The 22,315-nt window shown below is 44.6% G+C and overlaps 1 protein-coding gene across 38 annotated transcripts in view; it reads left to right on the top strand.

Annotated features, from left to right (window-relative positions):
* The window catches only part of LOC147020161 (CUB and sushi domain-containing protein 3-like), a 1,491,173-nt gene that overhangs the window by 664,504 nt on the left and 804,354 nt on the right, over positions 1-22,315 (top strand). The gene's annotated exons all lie outside the window — the stretch shown is intronic.

Genomic DNA, 22,315 nt, shown 5'->3' with positions numbered 1-22,315 from the left:
TATCAATTGGGTGCCACCCGACGGGGTTTTGTGAGACGTGCAGGAAACCCGAAGATCTGAAACATTTATTCCTAAATTGCCCTCTTTATGAGGGACCCAGGTGACATCTTGAGCAGAATGTAGGAGTAATGAGGATCAAGGTGTTGGATCTACTGGGAGCTTTGAGGCTGCTGAACCAGAAGCACCCTCAACTCTGTAAGCTGGGACTAAAATTCCTGAAGGTCCATTGGGACCATACTCTGTACAGAGCGTTGGTGCTGCCGAAGCAGTCTCCTTGGCTATTGGGCACAATCCTGGACAGGTCGCCACTCTGACGCAGGAGACTTGAATGACTCGGTCATCCCAGCAAGCTGGTACTCATTTTGCCGACCTCGGAAGGATGACAGGCTGAGTCAACCCCCTGGTGAATTAATTCAGCGGGCAACGAGGCTTGAACTCAGGACCCTCGGATCCCAAGCCGCCACTCTAACCACTGAGCCAACACCAGGCATAAATTCCTGAAGGAGTGTGGGAAATCCATTTAAATTTCCTTACACTCGATGGGCTAATAAACGATTTTGATCACGTTCAGGTGCGTGGTGTGAATAGCGCCTACGGGCTCTGAAAGCACCATTCAAATTCAAAAAGAAGAAGAAGAAGAAAGTGTAAGTGATGGTGAATGAAAGTGACCATCTGGGTGATCGGTAGTTCTAAATCCCGGCGGAGTCATACCAAAGACTTTTAAAATGCTATGTGTTGCTTCCTTGCTTGAAAAATGGTACGTGCTGCTTCCTCATCATTTAAGAGATAGAGCATGGTCAAACAATGCTGGGAAGGTAATGACAAACAACACAGTGTAACCTTCACTAATAAACTGCACCATCAGCATCAATGCTCTGAAAAGAGTATGCTCTATAAAAATCAAAATTACTTCTTTTATGCTACCAATTAATTTTTTTGTTTGTTTGTTTTTTTGTTTGCTTACCTGGAACATAGTTCAGGTGAAGTATCAGCATCGCTTGGCGTCAGTCAGTCAGTTTGTAAACAATCGGATCTTCTCCGAAACTCCACACACAATTTCGATGAAAGTTGACCAAAACCTTCATCACCCGAGATGTACAAAAGTTTGTTCACAGCATTAGAAAAAAAAAACCCAGGATCTAAGGGACTTTTTTTTTGGGGGGGGGGTGGGTTAAGTTGGGTCGAGGATTGACCCCCAAAATAGTTATTTGGTTTCTTCTCTGAAACTACACACAATTTTGATTAAACTTGACCACACCCTTCATCATCTGTGATGCTAAGATTAATAGTCCTATTTTCACCGAACTGTGGAACTTCTGAGGACCAAGGCCTCCTGATGCCTTGCAAATCCCATCAAAAAATGACATTAATATTAAGTAGGTCAATTTAAATGTCAAAGGTCCTTATTCTGTAATCACTACTTTTGATCATTCATATATTGGTAGGAATCATCTCTGCATGGTGCTTTCACAAGTTTGTTCAAATAATCAGCGAATTTACATATTTTGTGGGTTATCCACACCGACGAGTGGTTCCGTGGTTCTACCAGGTGAACGCAGGGGCATTGCCCCTCTTTTGTATTTGTACAATTGCAGTCTCTGATTCCATGGCCGTTTTTCTCCGAAGTATTTTCGTTTTGACTATGGATTACACCATTTTCCTAGTTTATAAGGTGTCCGTTTGTTTGCACCATTAGCAGCTATTACACTTGCATCGACTTCTGGAGGACGGGGTGTGGGGATGTAAAATGTGCCTGAAATTTCAGCTGATGCAATGAATGCTAGACTTTTGCTGAAGACCTTGTAAAATCACTTTGGTAATTCAATCCCTTTTTGTTTTTAAATTACAAACACAATTTGCGTAATGGTTAATGTGGCTGACTTAAGGTCTTTAGATCCTGAGTTCAAACTCCTGCCATGCCATGCATAAGACAAGGTGGCTTGATTCAGCCTCTCCTTCTGAAATTGGCAAAAACAAAATTTGGACTAAAAAGAAGAAAACCATTTGAGTATCCTTTGTTGGAGTAGTGACCCATCCAGGATTGTGCTCCCTCGTCGTTGAAACTGCCTTGGCAGCTCGATGAATGTCACAATGTGAAAGTAATGGTCTGATGCACAATTGCATGCATACTTTCGTGAATTGATGAAACGAGTGATACATTTTTATTTATTTATTCATAAACGATCATTGTTCCCAAAAATTGTGTGAGAAACAAAAGTGTCTGCATCATGTGCACTTTTCACAAAGTTGATGCTGTTGTTGAAAAAGAGACTCTTCATTGTAATTGTTTTCAAGTATTTTTGCAGGTTTTTATTTCATATTTTCTGATCTTTGTTGTCTCATGCACAAAAGGTATTTAGCCGATTAATTAAGTCATCATAATGGTTGTTTGACATAAGATTTGTGTTACCATTTGCTGATTTAGCAATACATCTTTGTTTTATCACAGTCCTTCACTTAATGAGGTTGTTTTCACCCATTTTTGACAGTTAATCTTTATTTACTTATTAACCAATTTAACACGACGTAGAATGGCCTCTTTTGGAAAGGGTTTAGCAAAGAGTTTAGCAGAAACCCGTTATTATTATTATTTTTTTAAATGGGGAATTACAAAACTAATGCTTTCTTTGCATCATTGGTTGAAATTGGGTTCCAATTGTCAGCTTTGAGATGATAATGTCTTGATTTAATTGATTTTATGTTTTTCTATTGAGTGGCTGTACTTTGTGTAAATTGATGCTAATTGGTATTGGTGAATCACACTTGTGATATGCTTAAATATTCTGACACACGATCACTCGCACAGTATTGTGCACATAAACACACACGCACACCCCAGGGAATATTACGACGAACAACCCACAGTTGGAAGCTATCCGGGGCTTAGTGATGATCCTGAAAAGAGCCTTCAGAGCAAAACATTGAGAACAAGAAAACTTCACAACTTGGTCCATTAATCCAGATTAATGGACCAAGTTGTAAAGTTTTGTTGTTCACCAAAACGAAGGTGGATACTTCGAGACCTGGGATGACTTATTTTCCCCTTCTGAAGCCTGCACATGGAGATAACAACCAATGACACATACACTAGCATGCAATCATGCATACACTTATGCACACACACACACACACACACACACACACACACACACACACACACACACACACACACACACACACACACACACACACACACACACATACCTTGCAATTGATTGAATTATATTCACCATTGGGATTTTGACCAATTTGATTTGGTAACCCAAAACGAGCCCTGGTGCAGCAACTGAATTCCGTGGCGAGTAAAAAAAGTTCCCACTAGATGCACACATGTGTATAATAGCTTGGAGTTCGTATATTCATAGTGTAATGTACAATTTGTATTCTTTCCAGGACCGAGGCTCGTGGAATAGCGAGGTAAAACTGACAGTGGGACAAACATCAAGGGAATGAATGAATAGGATAAGAGAAGAGGGAGGAGGCAAGGAAACTGAAACCAGCAAGTCAAATGGTTGAGTTCTGAAAGGGTAAGAAAGATCATGGGCCAGATTTGGGGATGACAAGAGATGATGGTGCACAGCTTGCTTGGAGTCCTGAAGAGAAGAGTGAGGCAGAACAGCCTCTGGAAGTTGGTTCCATCGACTGGACAAGCAAGAAATAAGAGAGTTGAGGTGTGCAGTCAGCCTGGATTTTGGAATTTTAACCAGGAGAAGGTTAGTGAAAGAATGTGTGTGCATCCTGGAGTTGCTGGTGACAGAGGACTGAGTGTTAGATTTGCTACTCTGGTAGGATTTACAGTTACTTTTGCAAAGGGAGCAATGTTGGAGAATCGACTGTAGAAAACACATTGAGAGAGACCACCAAACCTGCCTGTGATGTGAAAGCAACAGACCTTGTGCTTCAGCCTCATCACGGACCATTCCAATAATTGTGAGAGCTTCAGATTCCACATAATTCAAGGAGAAACGTATGTGAATCTGGGGAGCCAGCTAATAGCACAGAGCAGCACTCCATTGGCCTGAGGACAAATATCTTTTTTACTGAGAGTAGATCTGATTTTCCGAGGAAAGATTAGGTTTAAAATATAGACAAGTGATTCATCTTTTCACATTCCTATTTGGACAAGATAATTTAAGATGCTCTTTAAGAAGGCAAGTTAAAATAGTGTGATTCACAATTACTCGAATGACTATTAAACTTTCTTTATGACTGTGAAAATTATTCTAATGAACTTTACACCCTCCATTATATCATATGCAGCGGACAAGTAAGTTGATTTCATTAGTTTATAGATGGCCATAAAATAGAAACCAAAAAACAACTGAGGATGATTAAAATATTTTTTGGCGGAAGGTTAAATTGTTGTAAAAATTTATGAACAAAGTTCAGAGGAGACTGTTGTTCATGGACTGCCTCAGAAAATATTGCAATTTTTGAAAATTGTCTTCCTGTTTGAGGGTGCACATTTACCTATCACCTTTTGTAACAGCTTAATCTTGCATTGAGGTTTGTTTTTGGACCAAGAGATGTTGAAGATGGAGACTATCAAAAGTCCTCTCTCTCTCTCTCTTTCTCTATCTCTATCTCTATCTCTCATCATCGGTTGTGACGCGGCTATGCCGCTGATGCAGTGTCCCCCTTACCAGTACACTGATGCTCATTTTTCCGACCTCGGAAGGATGACAGGCTGAGTCAACCTCCTGGTGTATTTTTAATTCAGCGGCCAACGGGGCTTTAACTCAGGATCCTAGGATCCCAAGCCACCACCCTAACCACTAAGCCAACACCAGGCTTATAAAAGTCACTTGATTTAGTGAAGCATACTATCCTGGCAATTTCATTTGCACCTAATTGTTATGGGAAAGCAGAAAAAATGGTTCGGCCTCTAAGTGTTCCGATGATGTCCAAAATGTTGTTGCTAAATGGTTAAAAATAAATTTTTGTTTTAATAAATAAGATATAATAAATTTTTTGAAACTTGTAGAATTTGTTTTTCACTTGGAAGTTGTGGGTTATGATGTGTAAATAAAGGTGGGAAAAGTCTGATTTAATGCAATTTAATTACAGGCTATAAGGCAACAAAAGGTGAAAATTTTGAAAGGGGGTGTAGACTTTCTATAGGCACTGTATCTCGTGGGATTGCGAGTTAAACACGCGACCTTGAGGGGCCATGACCTGCTCATGGTCACTTTTTTTCCACATATCTCTTGGGATTGTGAGTTGCACAGGCAACTGTGACAGGCCATGACCTGCTCACATTCGCATATATTTTCGACGTATCTCAAGGGATTGTGAGTTAAACAGGCGACCGTGAGGGGCCATGACCTGCTCATAGTCACATATCTTTTCCACATATCTCACGACATTGTGAGTTTGACATGCGACCGTGATAGATGATGAGGGGGTATGAAGGCTTGAAGTGGGGATGGGATTGATCTCTTAGGGTTGTGAGGGGGAGGGTGGTGATTTGGGGTTGGGGGGGGGTACAAATATTTGACAGAGTTGGGACGGGAGGTTGAGGCTTTGGCCGGGGGTTGAGGAGCTGTGGAGCGGGGGTGGGGGGCTTGAAGGCTTGGAATGGGTCAGAGATTGACACGTTAGAACTTGGGGATGGGAGGTGAAGGTTGAGTACTTACTTGGGTTTGTGAAGGTGGGGGAGGGGGTGGGAAAGTTGAGCACTTGAAATCACATATAACCTTTGTGTGGAATTTCCACGGGTCCCTGTTAGTCAATACTATTTTGTCACGTTTCCTTTTTATGTCATCTTTGTTGTCATTGTCGTCGTTGTCATCTATGCAACATGCTCTTTACAGAGTGTCAGGACTACCAAAGCGATATCTTGCTGGGTGGTTTGCCATTACTTTCCCAGCATTTACTCAAGGCAGGAATTTGTCATTTGTTTAGGGTGCTGATGTTAACGTGCCTACACCTTGCGAAAGACCGGCGACGAATGCTTGCAGATGGGTCCTCAGGCTCACAATGTCTTTTCCATCGTTGGCACCCTCTATGCAAATCACTGGGATGACAGTTTTAAGCTGGACTGAGATTAAAACCCAGGCGAAACCGCTCAGAGATGTGTGTGTGTGTGTGTGTGTGTGTGTGTGTGTGTGTGTGTGTGTGTGTGTGTGTGTGTGTGTGTGTGTGTGTGTTTCTAGATTATCCTGCCACCTCTGTATAGTTATCTCGAATACAATAAAATATAATAACCGCTGTTAACAGATTACTTTTTTTTTCAAGTGTTGTTTTGGCATTAACTTCATCTTTTTAATTTTATTCTATGAGAGGAGATTAAAAAAGAAACGGGTGTTTCTCATCAGGGTAGTTGCACGAAAACCTTTGCTAATGTATCAGACTTGGTATGCCTGCTGTTGGCTTAATGGTTTGGGTGGTGGGCTTTGGATCCTTGGGTCCTGAGTTCAAATCCTGCTCTGCTGTTGAATTATTACCAGGTGGGGTTAACTCGGCCTGTCATCCTTCCGAGGTCGGCAAAATGAGTGCCAGCATGCTGGTATCCTGTGTTGGAGCGGCGACCTGTCCAGGATTGTGCCCAATAGTCAAGGAGACTGCTTAGGCAGCACCAACGCTCTGCATAGAGTATGGTCCCTTTCTCTATTTCTCTCTTTTTCTCTTTCTCTCATTGTTGGAGTCTGTTCTGAGTCTGGCGGGTTGGTGGTTCAAACCCTGAGTCACAGCAAAGAATTTTTAAATGGTTTGTGCTGCTTCGTTTATTTATGCTCAGTATTTAAAAGTAATAGAGCGCAGACAACCAACCATAGGTTGGCAAGCATTGCACAGCCTCGATGAGCCGGATGACTTCTTCCTGCGTTGAAGTTCCTTGTAAGGAAACTCCATATTTCGCATTGTCGTTGTCCATTGTGCATGTTTCCATTTTTCTGACACTCTTAGTTAAACAATGATCTTCCAGGAGAAAGGTTATTTTTGTTTTCAAAATGGCCACTATGGAGAGGAGAAGAGGTGGAATGCAAAATGAATTGTGAAATTGCAAAATTATTTTAAAAGTATACAAAATAGAAAGGGAAATGGTTATTTCCTCATATTACATATATTTTCAAAAACATAATGCATAACTTGTAAAAAGAAGAAAAATGACCTCTTCTATTTACAATGAGGTGAGAAAAATGTCACGTTCAAGCTATGATATCTGTTCGAACCTCATCCCCGCATAATTCCTGTCATTGGCACATCACTAACCTTTGTACATTTTGGCATCTCAACAAATTGTTTTCAACAAAACTCTTCCATCCTTCACAGTTCATAATTGCTGCAAAGGACACAACAGGCTCTATCTACAAACACTGCATGCTCTTTTGTTAGTTGGCAATCGCTTGACTTAGGCAATAGAGTGTTAATGTGGATTTGTTTGTCCATTTTATTTTGGTGGAATGTGAAAACACTTTTGCAGAAAAACACTTTAAAACAAGTAAAAAAGGATCTAAAATATCATAGCCCCCATTTTTTAAAATAATTTTGCTGTATGGAGTTAAAGGGCTAGCGGCGCGAGCCCATATTTATGTTCAACTAAAATGGCCGCCAGTCTACCAGTCGCCCATCTTTGATCAGATTGCAAAATAAAGTGAGGTGCACATGTATGCCATCACGTACTGTGCTTGTGCCAAGTTTGAACAAAATCGGATAATACATGTCTGAGTAAATGGTTGGGGACACATTTAGGTAACAAAATGGCCAGCAGTCGGACATTTGGATCTGATCTCAAAACAAAATGGAGTTCATATGTAAGTTATCATTCTTTTACTGTGTACCAAGTTTGAACATGATCGGTAAATGTATGTCTGAGAAATGGTTGAGGACGTGTTCGACATCAGGGTTGTTTTTTTACAACTAAAATGGCCGCCAGTCTACCAACTGGCCATCTTTGATCAGATCATAAAATAAAGTGACGCACACGTGTATGCCATCATTTGTTGTGCTTGTGCCAAGTTTGAACAAAATCAGACCATACACATCTGAGAAATAGTTGGGGATGCATTTAAGTAACAAAAGGCCACCAGTCGGCCATCTTTGATCACGTCACGTAACCAAATGATGTGCTTATGCAGACCATCATATCTTGTCTTTGTGCAAAGTACAAATACAATTGGTGTATACATGTCCGAGATATGGTTGTGGACACACACACACATGGACACGAAAATCGAGACCAAATCGATAAGCCCCCATTTCGTACTAAGTCCATTGGGGGCTAATAAAGGTGTAAAAGTGAGGGCGGAAGGAAAAAAATAGTAATGGCCTCTGCCGACGTTCCACAACATGGTCAAGGATGGTCATGGACACATTTTACTGGTATTAATCTCTGTACCCTTACAAGGAACTTCAACAAAGGATAATGGAAGTCATCATGCAATATCAATTTAAATTATTAACAAAAAGTCTGGTGGTTGCTTAATGGTTAAAGTGGCTGGCTGAAAATCTTCGGCTCCTGAGTTCGAGCCCTCTCATGCTGTTAATATAACACCAGGTGACTTCGCCTGTCATCCTTCTGAGGTTGGAAAAATGAGTATCATCTTCCTGGAAAGAATTTGCCAGTTGAGTATCCTGCATTGGAGTGGTGACCTGTCCAGGATTGTGACCCCCAAGCCAATAGAAAACTGCTTCAGGAGCCTCTGCATCTGAAGATGTGAAAGGAGTTGCTCTTATTCCTATTCCTCTTCTTCTGCCTCTTATTCTTCCTCCTCATCCTCTTCTACAGGCCAAGTGAAGCCAGGTCGAGGCTATTTATTCATGATACGTTAAACAACCTGCAACCAATACCTGCAGAAAACAACATACTTTCTGGAATGCCTGCCGCATTTTCCATCCGATCTTCATATAATTTTGTTTATAAAAAAATTATCCATGGGTCGGCAGGCGCTCCCATGTTGAAAGTTTATTGTTAATTGCTCAAGCGGTCGAAGAGAAAACTAACTGAAAAAGGGAGTAAAGGTGAAAATGCGAGGGCGGAAGAAAAAAGTGAGGGACTCGGCCGACATTCCACAACATGGTCAAGGAAGGTCGTGGACACCTATTACTCGTAATAAACTTTCAAATTTGTCATCCTCTTTGGGATCACCAGTTTGCCGTTTCCATCTGACCAAATGGCCGATGATATTTGGATTTCGGATTCAAGTTTTATGTGTTGCGTTGATGCGTTCATTGTCATCAAATGTTCTTGTAATTTGTGTAAAAGTGCATTGACATGTCATCACATGTCCTCATCCTGCCTCTGCTATATATTCAAACTCCTCTTCCACCAGCCTTAGATCGCATTTTAAATAGTTGTTTAAGAAACATGAATGTACTCCATCTCATGATTTTATTCCATTGATACACTTTTATCGTTTGTATGTCATTGTTGTATTCTTGGATTTCTTTTTTCTTGTGTTTTCCATCGGTGACACAGATTGCAGGGATTAAAAAGTTATTTATGAACTATTACATTGTACACACTATCATTACACAGTATTACCCATAAATATACATACGTACCACATCTTTGTGGGTAATATATTGTTGTGGTTGACGAAATTCGCAAACCACCATTCAGGTCCCTTAGGTGAGATATCTCTGTAAGTATATGTGTAGTTAGGCCCAAACCCGTTGTTTAGAGAGAATAAATGTCATTCATTCGGGCTGCGACCCTTCTAGACAGCCGTTTTTCTTTTACTATCTTTATTTTGGACCAGCCGCCATTACTACCATTACTACCACCACCAACCACGTCTCAACAGCCATCACACAACAACCACCAGCCACAACGCCGCCTCACGACAACAACAACGCCAACAGCCACGACCCTTGCCGTCACATCTTGCTCTCGCAACCATTGCATCACCGTCATTCCCGCGCCGCTTGTGGGCACCGATACTGGACTCGTGCAGGGCGCGCACCGAGCAGCGGGTGCAGAAACACCAGCCTTTCCGAAGAAATCGGATCAAAAACGACTCACGCCCACTTCTGTTCCGTCCTATCAGCGAGCATGGGGCGATTTGGCCCCGCCTCCAGGTGCGTCGGAGTAATATCGCTATATGCAGATTCATGGATCAAAAAGCATTCACGCCCACTTTTCCTCTGTCCATTGGGGAGCCAGCCAGAGGTAAAGGGTCGAAGGTGAAGGAGCGAGGCCCCAGGGGCTATAAAGGGCCGCGTTCGCTCGCCGGCAGTTGAGTGGAGTTGGGAAGAGTGGAGTTGGAAAGAGTCAGTCAAGTTGAGTTGGGAAGTCAGTGAAGGGAAGAGTCGGAGAAAGCAGTTGGACGGAGCTGTGGAGAGTTGGAGAGGTGGCGGCGGCGAAGGCAGTCGAGGGGGCGCTCGTGTCAGAGTCGGGGAGCTGCGGAGAGGGGAGGCCGATAATGCGACCGAGGTCGCGGTGGAGACGCTCGTCGCGGGACCCGAACCGGCGAGATATCCTCATCCCCCCGAGCATCAACAACCCCCTCCTGTTTCCCCCCGCGCTGAGATAGTGCGAGAAGGAGGCCCCGTTCCCACTCCATTCCAGACAGTGCCAGCGAGGCCCGCGGAGTCGGGGCGCCACCGCCATTTTTGCGGCTCATCACCAGACGGGTAGGCTCGACGCGGTCTCGGCCCCAGGCCCGTCTGCCCCCTCATAGTGGGTGGTCCCTTTTTCTTTTGCTTTGAGTATATGTGTTGTCGGCGCCGTCTGTGAAGTAAAACTGTATAAGTGTTGCCGTGTGCCCGGTAGTCGGTAGTAGATCTGCAGTGTGTGTTTCTCTTTTATATTTGCTTTTTGTGCATTATTGTGTGTTTCTTCCACTTTTACATTTTCTTTTGGTGTATAATTGTATATGTGTGCTATCCGTGTGCCATCGCGAAATAAATGTGCTTCATGTTGAACTGTTTTCCCGTTTCGCTTCGTCTTTTCCTTTATTGAATCTCCATCTTACTTCACGTAAAGGGTTGGTCGTGGGCTAAAACGCCCGATAATTAATCGAACCGTCGAGGTTGACGATAACACCGCTCGGTTATCCCGATAGTACGGAACGGGTCGCTTAAAGTGGCCCATGTCCGAAGTCGACCTGCGGCGAGGTGTGATCGCCCGGTCTACCCTCCGTGTGGGTAGTTAGGTAGGTCGAATTTGGCGAGCAACCCTATCCCACGCGGGGGGCCGATTGGCACGATCGTGGTGAGGCCGAAAGGCCCACCCGTGACTAGTTCCCGGTGTTAGTCCGAGAGGGTCACGACGGGATTGTCCGTCCGGTGGGCGACGTGCCGCGATTCGAGTTACGTGGCCGTTCGCACGCCGGCGGGTGCGAATCCGCAACAATATTCATAATTAATAGTTTTTGTGAATTATATTAAATTTTCCATGAGCCTTTATATCTTTAAAGAAGCCAACATAGCCCATTATTGCTCTATTATTATTTGTCACAAAAATGTACCTAATTTATCACTGCATAGTTCTCCATACAAGGCACTCACAACCCAGCATTCATCAAGCAATAACACCATTCTATTTCCGTAGTTAAGGCTGTAACGCACCGGCTGGGTGGTTCGTCTGCTTTATGTGATGAGAAATTTCTCACATCGCTCAGCAGCCCCCATGACAGGCATGACACACGATGACATATTTCACCATACAGAATAGCCGCACATGAAAGGAACCAGATTGTTTTATTATTTTTTATGTTCATACGTGTTTGCATAATTTATCGATTGTACTCTTTTACTCAGCTTTGCCTTTCAGTACCAGGAAAGGATTTGTCTGTTTATTTTATGTAGTCCAGAGGGTTCAAGTCTGGGCTATGGGGTGCCCAGTCATAAGTGGTACCCAGGGTAACGAGGCAGTTTCTGAAGAGCTGCCACAGGAAAGTGATGGTGTCACCAGCTGTATGCAGGGGTGTACCATTCTGCATAAACCAGGTCATTCTGAGCTGGAATGGGGTGACCTTTTGGGCTAGATCATTATGGAACTTCTGAAGCATGGCCCGGTAGCACTCACCATTGGTCGTCACCATCCTTCTGTTGTCATTCTCAAACCAGTAAGGCCCTAGCGTTCCCCATCTGGCATTGAAAGCGCAGAAGCATGTGACCTTAGGCCCTTTCAGGTACCTCTCAGTGATCTCCTCAGGTAGTTCTGCCCCCCCCCCTAGAAAATGTTGTTGTGGTTGTTGATGGTACCGTTCAAGTGGAAATGGCATTCGTCACAACCAGATCAGGTTGATCCAGTTTGGGTACTGCTCCATCCTGTCACTGAGCCCGTTGCGCATATCAAGTCTCCTTCTCATGTCCTCTTGACTCAGTTTATGCCTATTCGAGATGATCTATGGGAAAAGCTTCAGTTCCTCAGTGAGGATACGCCAGACTGATGTTGGTTTGATGCCGAGCTCCCAGGAGCGCCGGTGGTGGGACTTCTTTGGACTGTCCAGTGCAGAATCCCGCATGGCATCGATGTTGGCTTGACTCTTGGTTGCTGATGCTGGCCTGCTCCTGTTGCCCTTGCTCTGGTTGTGCAATGTATTGTGTGTACCCTTGTGCTTAAAATGTTTCACAATACATTGAATGGCACAATTTGTGGGTCCATCATGTGTTCTGAGGTCATATTCCCAGCAGAACCTCCAGCAAGTGGCCACATATGATTTAGTCTCATAGCACAGAGCCAACACTTTTGTCTTCTGCTTCAGTGTCATTGGCATAGTTGAGCTACAGAGATAGACATTTCATATATATATATATATATATATATATATATATATATATATATATATATATATATATATATATATATATATATATATGTACATGTTTGTACAAGTTGTAGACAAAAAACATTGAAACACCAATGTGAAGTCACTTAATAGGGTGTTGGGCAACCAAGTACGGCCTGTAGGCGCCGTGGCATAGAGTCCACCAGGGTCTGGAATTCTGCAGGAGGAATGTGGCACCATTCCTCGACGAGAAAGTCAATCAACTCAAACATGTTTGATGTAGGTGGAAAATGCTGTCTTCGTCATCGTTCCAGAATATGCCATAAATTCTCGATTGGATTCAGATCAGTTGACTGAGAAGGCCATGCCATATGGATAACATCATTGTTATGCTCATCAAGTCATTGGTTGACCACACGTGTTATTTGGATAAGGGCATTTCCATCCTGGAAGATAACACTCCCGGCAGGAAAGAAATGCTGCAACATAGTGTGAAGATGATCACTCAGTCCCATTAAAGTAGTGATTGGCATTGACCTTGCCTTCTTAAGGAATGACTGTACCCAAACTGTGCCAGGAAAATGCACCTAACAACATTACAGAACCAGCAGAACCCTTCACTGTTGGAACCAAGCACTCAGGGTTGTGTGGTTATTTAGTTTGGTGCCACATGTGCACTTGTCTGTTTGTCGAGAACATGGTGAAGGATGATTCATCTGACCATATCACATTTCTCCACTGCTCAGTAGTCATTACCTGTTCTCTGTGCACCACTGGACTCAGAAAACTGCATTGCCTTGTGTGATGAGCGGTTTGTGCACAGTAACCCGACTATGGTATCCCGCACTGTGGAGTTATTGGGGGACCGTTTATGATGAAACTGGCTGCTCGTACCTCAGGTTGAAATTTACAGTCAATTGATCTGCAGTTTCTCACCACTTCATGTTAATGCATGGATATCTTGATCCTGGAGTCTGTACTTCTGCCCACTGTTGCCCATTGCTGATGATGTCTTTCCCTCAGAGTTACATGCCGACATTGCCTTTGACACCATTACTCGTGAAACATCACCAATTTGATCTGTCTTTGTCACTGAAGCTCATGCCAAATATGCCCCAACAATCACCCCTCTTTCAAAGTTACAAAGTCTTTCAGCCATGCCAGCCATAAATGTAGGCAACCAGGCCTGTGCAGCATTTTTAAACACAATGCTCAGCATGCTGGGGTGTTATCTGATTAATGAACACAAAGGCCATACCTGCGTGAAAGCTGTTTCATTCAATATACTTGGTGTCCCTCATTTACCCAGGTGTTCCATTTTTTTTGTCCAATATCTGTATATCGGGAGGCATAGCCAACCAACAATCTGTACCAGTCCCTATTCGAAATAACCAAGAAAGAGAAAATGGCCCCAGGTGTACATTTGCTTTGTGGTCCATGAACTTCCTTAAACCCGTACTCTATCTCCGGCATGTGGTGGTCATTTTATACCGAATTCCTAGCTCATTTCCTGCCTGCTCATGCCAAAGGATGGAATTTTTAATTTCAGGATAAAGTCATGCCATTATCATTGAGGTTCTGTTCTTTATTTAATTGCAAATGGTGTGATTTTGTACTATATGAATGTATCTATGCAGTTATGTGACAATTTTCCAAAACACTTTTGGGGGATCAGTGTTGCTGCCGCTTCCTTTCCAAATTATCTTGGTGGTGCATGGGTAAAATTATCTGGGTGGTGTATGCCAAAGCCAGTCGCTGACTGGGCATCCTCCGTCATGCTGTCCTTCCTTGACACACCTGAGCTCCTCACCACATGCAAAGCTTTCACCCACAGTCTGACGGAGTACTGCTCTCCCATCTGGGCTGGTGCTTCCGCCTCTCACCTTTCTCGGCTTCACGCTGTGGAAACCGAGGCATTTAGGATCATTGGTATCTTCCGTGATGAGGCCGAGTCTTTGGGTCTTTCACTGTCTCACCGCAGGCAGGTCGGTGGTCTTTCTGACTTCCACCACCTCCTCTCTGTCCTCCCCCCCCCCCCACTCCATATTTCTGCAGGGCGCTCAACGTCCGCCAGCAATCCCCTTCTGGTAAAACTACCAAAATCAAGAATCACTGCTCACCTTCACTCTTTCATTCCTCTTTTTCCCCACCTTTGGAACAAACTCCCTCACTCTGTTCAATCCCACTCTTCCCTCCACTTCAAAACAGCTGTTCATCACCATCTCTTATCTTCCCCCATCCAAAACAACGATCTTTTCTACCCCCGTTAGTCCAACCCAAATCCACCTCCTTCAAATTCCCTGCTTTCCTTCCTGAATGTCCTTGTTGTGTAAGGACCTGAAAGTCCCTGTAGTGTCCATCTTGTTTCCCTGTGTACCCCACTCCATCCCTCTCCCTTCCACAGATCTCCTCATGCATCTGTTCCCCACTGTTTTTTCTTTTCCTCTCCCACCCCTCTCGTCTCCTGTTCCCCTTGTTGTATGTTCTGTGTGTTAGCTCTTATACGAGCCTCGACAGTGTATCAAAAAATATAAAGTGTGCTGATAAGCTGCTCATGTGCTTTGTGCACGGGCAGGTGTGAGTTCCAGGCAGGTGTATTTGGAACTGTGGGGCAGTGTGCTTGCATTGCATGGTGAAGCGGTATGCTGATGTGGCGTGGTGAAGTTTTGTGGCATTGTATGCATGCTCCGTTTGAGTTGTCTGCTTACCATGCTCATCTTGTCAGTTTTACACCATCCTTTTTTGTCACATCTATTAAAAGATTGTATTTTGCTCAAAACAGTCAAAAGGCGAGAAAAAGTCAGCAATGGTTTCCGGGTAATCAGTCATCCATTGAGACCACTTTGCGCTGATGTGTATCTTACTGTTCTTTAAGAAACATTAACACCCATACTTTCTGCGAGTCTATTCACAATATCTCTAATGGATCATGATCTGTCATGTTGAAAACACAACCTGAGGTTTTTATACCATAAGTTTTTGACTCTGACCTCTGACCTTTTGGACTTGTGAGACTTGGACTCTAACCAAGGATCTGAGATGGAGACTTAATTCCTTTGGTACCAGGTCTCTTCGGAGAATCCTTGGCTATCGCTGGTCGGACTTTGTGTCCAACGAGCGGTTGCTGAGAGAGACTCAAATGAGATTTGTTACCTGCATAGTCCGTGAGCGTCAGCTGCAGCTGTATGTACACTGTACATGTGGCTCGTTTTCCTGACGCTGATCCTGCTCACCAGATTCTCTCAGTGAGGGAGCCTCGTGAGTGTGAGGAGGCCAATGGGCCGACCAGGTGCCTCGTGGTTGCAGCAGGTTGATCAGCATCTCAAGGAGATGGGGACGGGCCTGGCACCTGCCTGGGGTTGGCCAGACGGATGCCCCTGGAGTACCGGCGGAAAGTGGACGCAGCGACGCGCTGCTCTGGTGCATGCTCCCATACCTGACCTCACCTTTTGAAGAGTTTGAATTTTTCTCCTCGACCACTGTTATGGTCAAAAGTACCAGTTTTGCAGAACTCACTTTTATACAACGAGCACCAAAACCGGAATGGCATCCTGTTCCAAAATATCTGAATCGCCTCCCCTAAATGCCAATCAAGGTGGGGATACTTCTCCACAGGGGGTGTACTCCCTCAACACGCACACATCCTCTTCATACCATCCATTCAATCCATATCTTCTGAACAAATTTGGACATGTGCCTCATTCACCACATTCATCAGCTCATTCCTCCTTTCCTTCCAGATTCCATTGGGAGGGAAAATTTTAGGAAGAACTATTGCATCACACGTAATCGTCAACCAATTCAAAAGAAAAAAAAATTCCTTCATCAATTTAATATGTCTCTGTAATCATCCCGGCACAGTCTGTCTGTTTGTGGTCTCCACCTACTTCCCACCTGTGCCATGTGGATTCCTCACGGCCCCAAGAGCTGTAGCCCCCATGCCCAGCACTCACCCTGCAAAACCCACACAGACTCCACACGGGACACCAATTTTTGGTCTCAATGATGATGGACCAATGATGGTCTCACGGGGCACACTGTGTGAATTTACCTCCATACTTCCTCTTCCCTTTCTGTCGGGCTCAAAGAGAATTCGTCCCTTCCCTTAATTTTCCTTCCAGCCTTGTCCATTCCTATAAGGCTTCTGGAGGCTACGAAATGCGCACAAACAGTGATATTTCTTTGAAAACAATCATGTTTCCGATGAAACCTGGAGGGAGCATTCAAATACAATCCTAATTTAACTGCAAGGGTCGACATGCACACATGCTCCAATATGCGGCAGCCTGGGCTTACACCTCGACTCATCCTGAGCCTGGATCGTGCTCACTCATCCCTGGGGAAGCCATTCTCACTCTGCCACGAAACAGTCTGTCTTTACTGATGGCTCCCCCATCGCCATTCTTCTTTCCTCCTCCTCGCCCATTCTTCTGCGCTCAACCACGTGTGCCACATTCACATCTTCGTTCATCAGACACGTGCACACACCCATACCACATGCACGGAGCATGCGGCTTTGACTCCCCCCCCTCATCACCCCGCACTGGTAGCTTAACGTGCACCGAGGTGCACACATCGCCGACCGGCGGTTCGATCTCTGCTGTGTCTATTCATGCTGCATGTTCTATATATGCTCCGACTGAGGCGAGTGATCTCACCATGAAGGACGCATTATATGCCACGCTCAAGTCTGTGGTTGATCAGTGCCCAAGGCAAGATACTCTTCCAGTCTTGGAGGATTTCAATGCATCAATTGGAAGTGATAGGGATGGTTCTGAAACATGTGTTGGTCCCCATGGGTCTGGAACTGTGAACCAGAATAGCACCAAGTTCTTTGAATTTGCAAGAAGTCAGGGAATTAGTGTGGCTGGTTCATGGTTTCAGCGCCCACAAACTCATCGCTGGACTTGGTATTCCAACGCTGGTGGTGTGGCAAAGGAGATTGAATGTGTGCTTGTCGATGGTCACTGGAGGATAATCCAGAACTGCAGGGTCTACCAGAGTGCTCAGTTCCTAAATACTGACCACAGGCTTGTTGTAGCAAGTCTGAAGTTGCAGCTTAAATCCAGGAGAATGATACCATCTCAGCCTTGGCTGGATGCTGGCAAGCTCAAGGATGATAGGGTAACTAAGGAGTTTGCAAACAGGCTGAGTGGAGATTTGGGTTGTCTGTGTGCTTTGGGGGATCCTGAAGAGTTGTGGAGTGCCTTCAAGACCACCGTCCTTGATGTTGCGGGTGGATGTCTTGGAACTCACCGTAGGACGAAGAAGAATTTTGACTCTCAAGAGATACTGTATACCATTGACCAGAGTCGCAGGGCCAGGCTGAATTGCAGAGCTGAGCTGTTCAGGGCGCTGAGGCATAAAACTGTACATGCACGAAGGGTTGACAAGGAGGCCTATGAGCAACGAATCTGTGAGGGGGTAGAACATCACCTGTGGCCAAGTGATTCTCATCCTACTTACAGGAGAATTCACACATTGCATTCCTCCAAGCCCATCCCTCGGTGTACTGCAGTGAGAGGGTTGTGGGTTCTTGACAGAGGAGACTGAAGTGATGGCCCGCTGTACGGTTACTTTGAGCGGCTGAACCAGGCTGATCCACCAGCTGTTGAGTTGCATGTCAGGTGTGTTACTATCCCTATTGCTGACACTCCAATCAACTGTGGTCCACCTTCATTTGTGGAAACACAGACTGCGGTGAACCGGTTGAAAAGGGGTAAAGCTCCTGGGATCTGTGGCATCCATGCTGAACTTCTCAAGGCTGGTGGAAATACTGTACTCGTGTCGTTGCATGCAGTTCTGTGCTCTGCCTGGAAAACAGGCATCATGTCAACTGACTGGAAGAGGGGCCTTGTTGTCGCCCTCTGGAAAGGGAAGGGTGATCGCCAAGACTGCAACAACTACCAAGGGGTGATGCTGGTCTCAGTGCCAGGCAAGGTCTTTGCTCGGATAATTCTTGATAGGGTTTGCCACCATCTGCTTGAGCTCCAGCTTCCAGAGCAGTCAGGCTTTACACCAAAGAGGTCAACGATTGACTGTATCCTTGCCCTTCGGGTCCTCACCAAACGCAGACGGGAGTTTTGGCAGGGGCTACTTGCAGCCAATGTTAATCTCTGTAAAGCGTTTGATTCAGTGAATCGGGATGCCCTCTGGAGTATTCTTGGTCTTCGTGGGGTGCCACCAAAACTGATCAATCTGATGTCTGAACTCTTCTCTGGTACTGAGAGTGCTGTGAGATGTGGTGATGCCATCTCTGACTTATTTCCAGTTGCTACTGGAGTTTTTCAGGGGTGTGTGATGACCCCACCATTTTCAGCACTTTTATGGACTGGATTATGTGGAGGATGTCGGAGAGATCAAGTTGCTGTGTGTCATTTGGGAATGTCAAGATCTTTGACGTTGCCTGGTGTTGTCTGTTGTGGTTAGGGTGTTGGCACAGTGGTTAGGGCAGCGGCTTGGGATCCAAAAGGTCCTGAGTTCAAGCCCCGTTGGGCCACTGAATTAATACACCAGGGGGTTGACTCAGCCTGTCATCCTTCCGAGGTCGGTGAAATGAGTACCAGTGTACTGAGCCGGTGTATACCCCGGTTAAAATAGGTGTACCATATCCCTGTGTCGTAAGAGGCAACCAGGGTTGAGTCAGGAAGGGCATCCGGCGTAAAACATGTGCCAAATCACGATGCAGATCATACGGATGATCCGCTGTGGCGACCCCTAACGGGAGCAGCCGAAAGAAGAAGAAGAAGAGAAGATCTTTGACGTTGATTTCGCAAATGATACAGCCATCTTTGCGGAGAATCTGAATATCCTTTTGAGGGCCCCGAGGTGCTGAATGAGGAGTTGGAGCCACTGGGATCACAGGTTTTCTGGGTCAAAACTAAGATCCAGGCTTTCAATGACATCTTTGATGTGGCTATCCTGCATCTACCTGTTTGTGGTGATGATGTTGAGGTCACGGAGAGATGTATTTACCTTGACAGTGATATTCATGTCTCTGCTGGCTGTGAGCCAGAGGTCAACAGGCATCTGGGTCGGTCCTGGGGAGTCATGGATTTACTGGATCATGGGGTGTGGCGCTGTCGGTACATATTCGGGAGGACGAAAGTCTGAGTCTTCAGGTCCTTGGTGCTTCTAGTCCTACTCTATGGATGTAAGACTTGGACTCTGACCAGGGATCTGAGATGGAGACTTCATTCCTTTGGTATGGTCTCTTCGTAGAATCCTTGGCTATTGTTAGTCGGACTTTGTGTCCAACACGCGGTTGCTGAGAGAGACTCAAATGAGATTCGTTACTTGCATAGCCCATGAGTGTCAGCTGTAGCTGCATAGACATGTGGCGCATTTTCCTGATGCTGATCCTGCTCACCAAATTCTCTCAGCGAGGGAGCCTCGTGAGTGGTGGAGGCCAATTGGCTGACCACGTGCCTCATGGTTCCAGCAGATTGATCAACATCTCAAGGAGATGGGGATGGGCCAGACATTTGCCTGGGCTATGGCCCGGCGTAGGTCCTTGGAGTACCGACAGAAAGTGTACATAGTGACGCGCTGCTCCGGCGCATGCTCTCATACCTACCTGATCTGTCCTGCCCTCATCAGTGTGGAGCAGAAATGTGAAGCAGAAGGAATGAACTGGCAAAACCTTTCAGACATGAACCACTCCCAGTGAGTGAGTGTATTATGAGTCCTCGCGGTTTACAGTTTCATGGAGTACGGTGGTACTCCATATGTAGGGATGGCACAGGAAAGAAATGGCCTCTCTGTATGAAAACCTTATGGAATCGTAAATTACTTGGCCAATTTTCATATGTGTTCTGTATTTTATTCACTCCGAAACTGCTGGAGATTAAATAAGTTGAGAAGTGGTGGTTGTACTCTGCATGTGCAGTGTCTTCAGAAAGTACTGTATTCACACCCCTTTACTTTTGTCAAATTTTATTGTGTTACAGCTTGAATTTAAAATGAATTAAATGTAAAAATGTTGTCACCAATGTACACAAGATACCTCATAATGACAAAGTGAAAAATTACAAATGAATTAAAAATTAAAAGCTGAAGTGTCTTGGGTCAATAAGTATCCAAGCCCTTTGCTATGACATTTCAAATTGAGCTCAGGTGCCTCTAATTTCCTTTGATCTTCCTTAAGATGTCTCTGCTACTTGATTGGAGTCCATATGTGGCCAATTCAATTGATTGGACATGATTTAGAAAGAAACACACCTTTCTATATAAGGTCCCACAGTTGACAGTGCATGTCAGAGCAGAAACTCCACCATGAAGTCCAAGGCACTGTCTGTAGGCCTCAGAGATAGAATTATGAGGAGGCATAGATCTGCAGAAGGGTATAAAACAACTTATAGTGTTGAAAGTTCCCAAGAACACAGTGAGCTGCAGCATTAGAAAAGGAAAGAATATGGAACTACCCAGACTCTTCTGAGAGCTGGCCATCTGACCAAACCGAGCAACCGGGCAAGAAGGACCTTGGTCAGGGAGGTGACCAAGAACCCAATAACAGAACTACAGAGTTCATTGGCTGAGATGATAGAACCTGCCGAAAGGACAACAATCTCTGCAGCACTTAACAAATCTAGACTTCATGGGAGAGTGGCCAGACGGAAGCCACTCCTGAGTAAAAGGCATATTACAGCATGCCTGGAGTTTGCAAAAAGGCACAGGAAAGGCTCTGAGAGCATGAGGCAAAATATGATGTGTTTTGATGAGACGAAAATTGAACTCTTTGGCCTGAATGCAAAGTGTTATGTCTGGCGAAAACCGAGCACAGATCATCACCTATCTCACACCATCCCTATCGTGAAGAATGTTGGTGGCATCATCATGCTATGAGGATGCTTTTCATCCGCAGGGACTGGGAGACTTGTAAGGATAGAGGGAACAATGAATGGGGCCAAATACAGGTAAATCCTTGAGAAGAACCTGCTTCAGAGTGCAAAAGACCTTAGACTGTGGCAAAGATTTATGTTCCAACAGGACAATGACCCCAAGCATCCAGCCAAAGCAACACTGGAATGGCACATTAAAGTCTTTGAGTGGCCCAGCCAAAGGCCAGACTTGAATTCTATTGAGAATCTGTGGAAAGTCTTAAAGATTGCTGTTCACCGACGTTCCCCATCCAACTTGACAGAATTTGAGCAAATCTGTAAGGAAGAATGGAAGATAATCCCCAAATCCAGATGTGCAAAGCGGATACAGACATACCCAAGAAGACTCGAAGCTGTAATCGCTACCAAAGGCGCTTCTACAAAGTATTGACTCAGGGGGTTGAATACTTATCGACTCAAGATATTTCAGCTTTTCATTTTTAATCAATTTGTAAAAATTTCTAAAAACATGTTTTTCACTTTTCGTGATGGGATATTTTGTGTTGCTCGGTGACAAAAAACATCTCAGTTTAATCCATTTTAAATTCAGGCTGTGATACAACAAAATATGAAAAAGTCAAGGGGTGTAAATACTTTCTGAAGGCACTGTGTCCATGAGAATATTCAACTAAGTTGAGATGGCCCCATTCAATGTAAGGTTCCACTACCTTGCTACTCCCTTTTTAGAGCGTGTATTTTTTTTAATGTATTTAATTCAATGTCCATCACAAGGGGCCTGCGGTGATGGCAGAATGGTTC

This window comes from Eptatretus burgeri, chromosome 9 (genome assembly GCF_056783735.1).
Source record: "Eptatretus burgeri isolate ZD-2024b chromosome 9, Ebu_testis_v1, whole genome shotgun sequence".
NCBI lineage: Eukaryota > Metazoa > Chordata > Myxini > Myxiniformes > Myxinidae > Eptatretus > Eptatretus burgeri.
The sequence above is the reverse complement of the archived record's forward strand: the minus strand, read 5'-3'. Positions and strand labels throughout refer to the sequence as shown.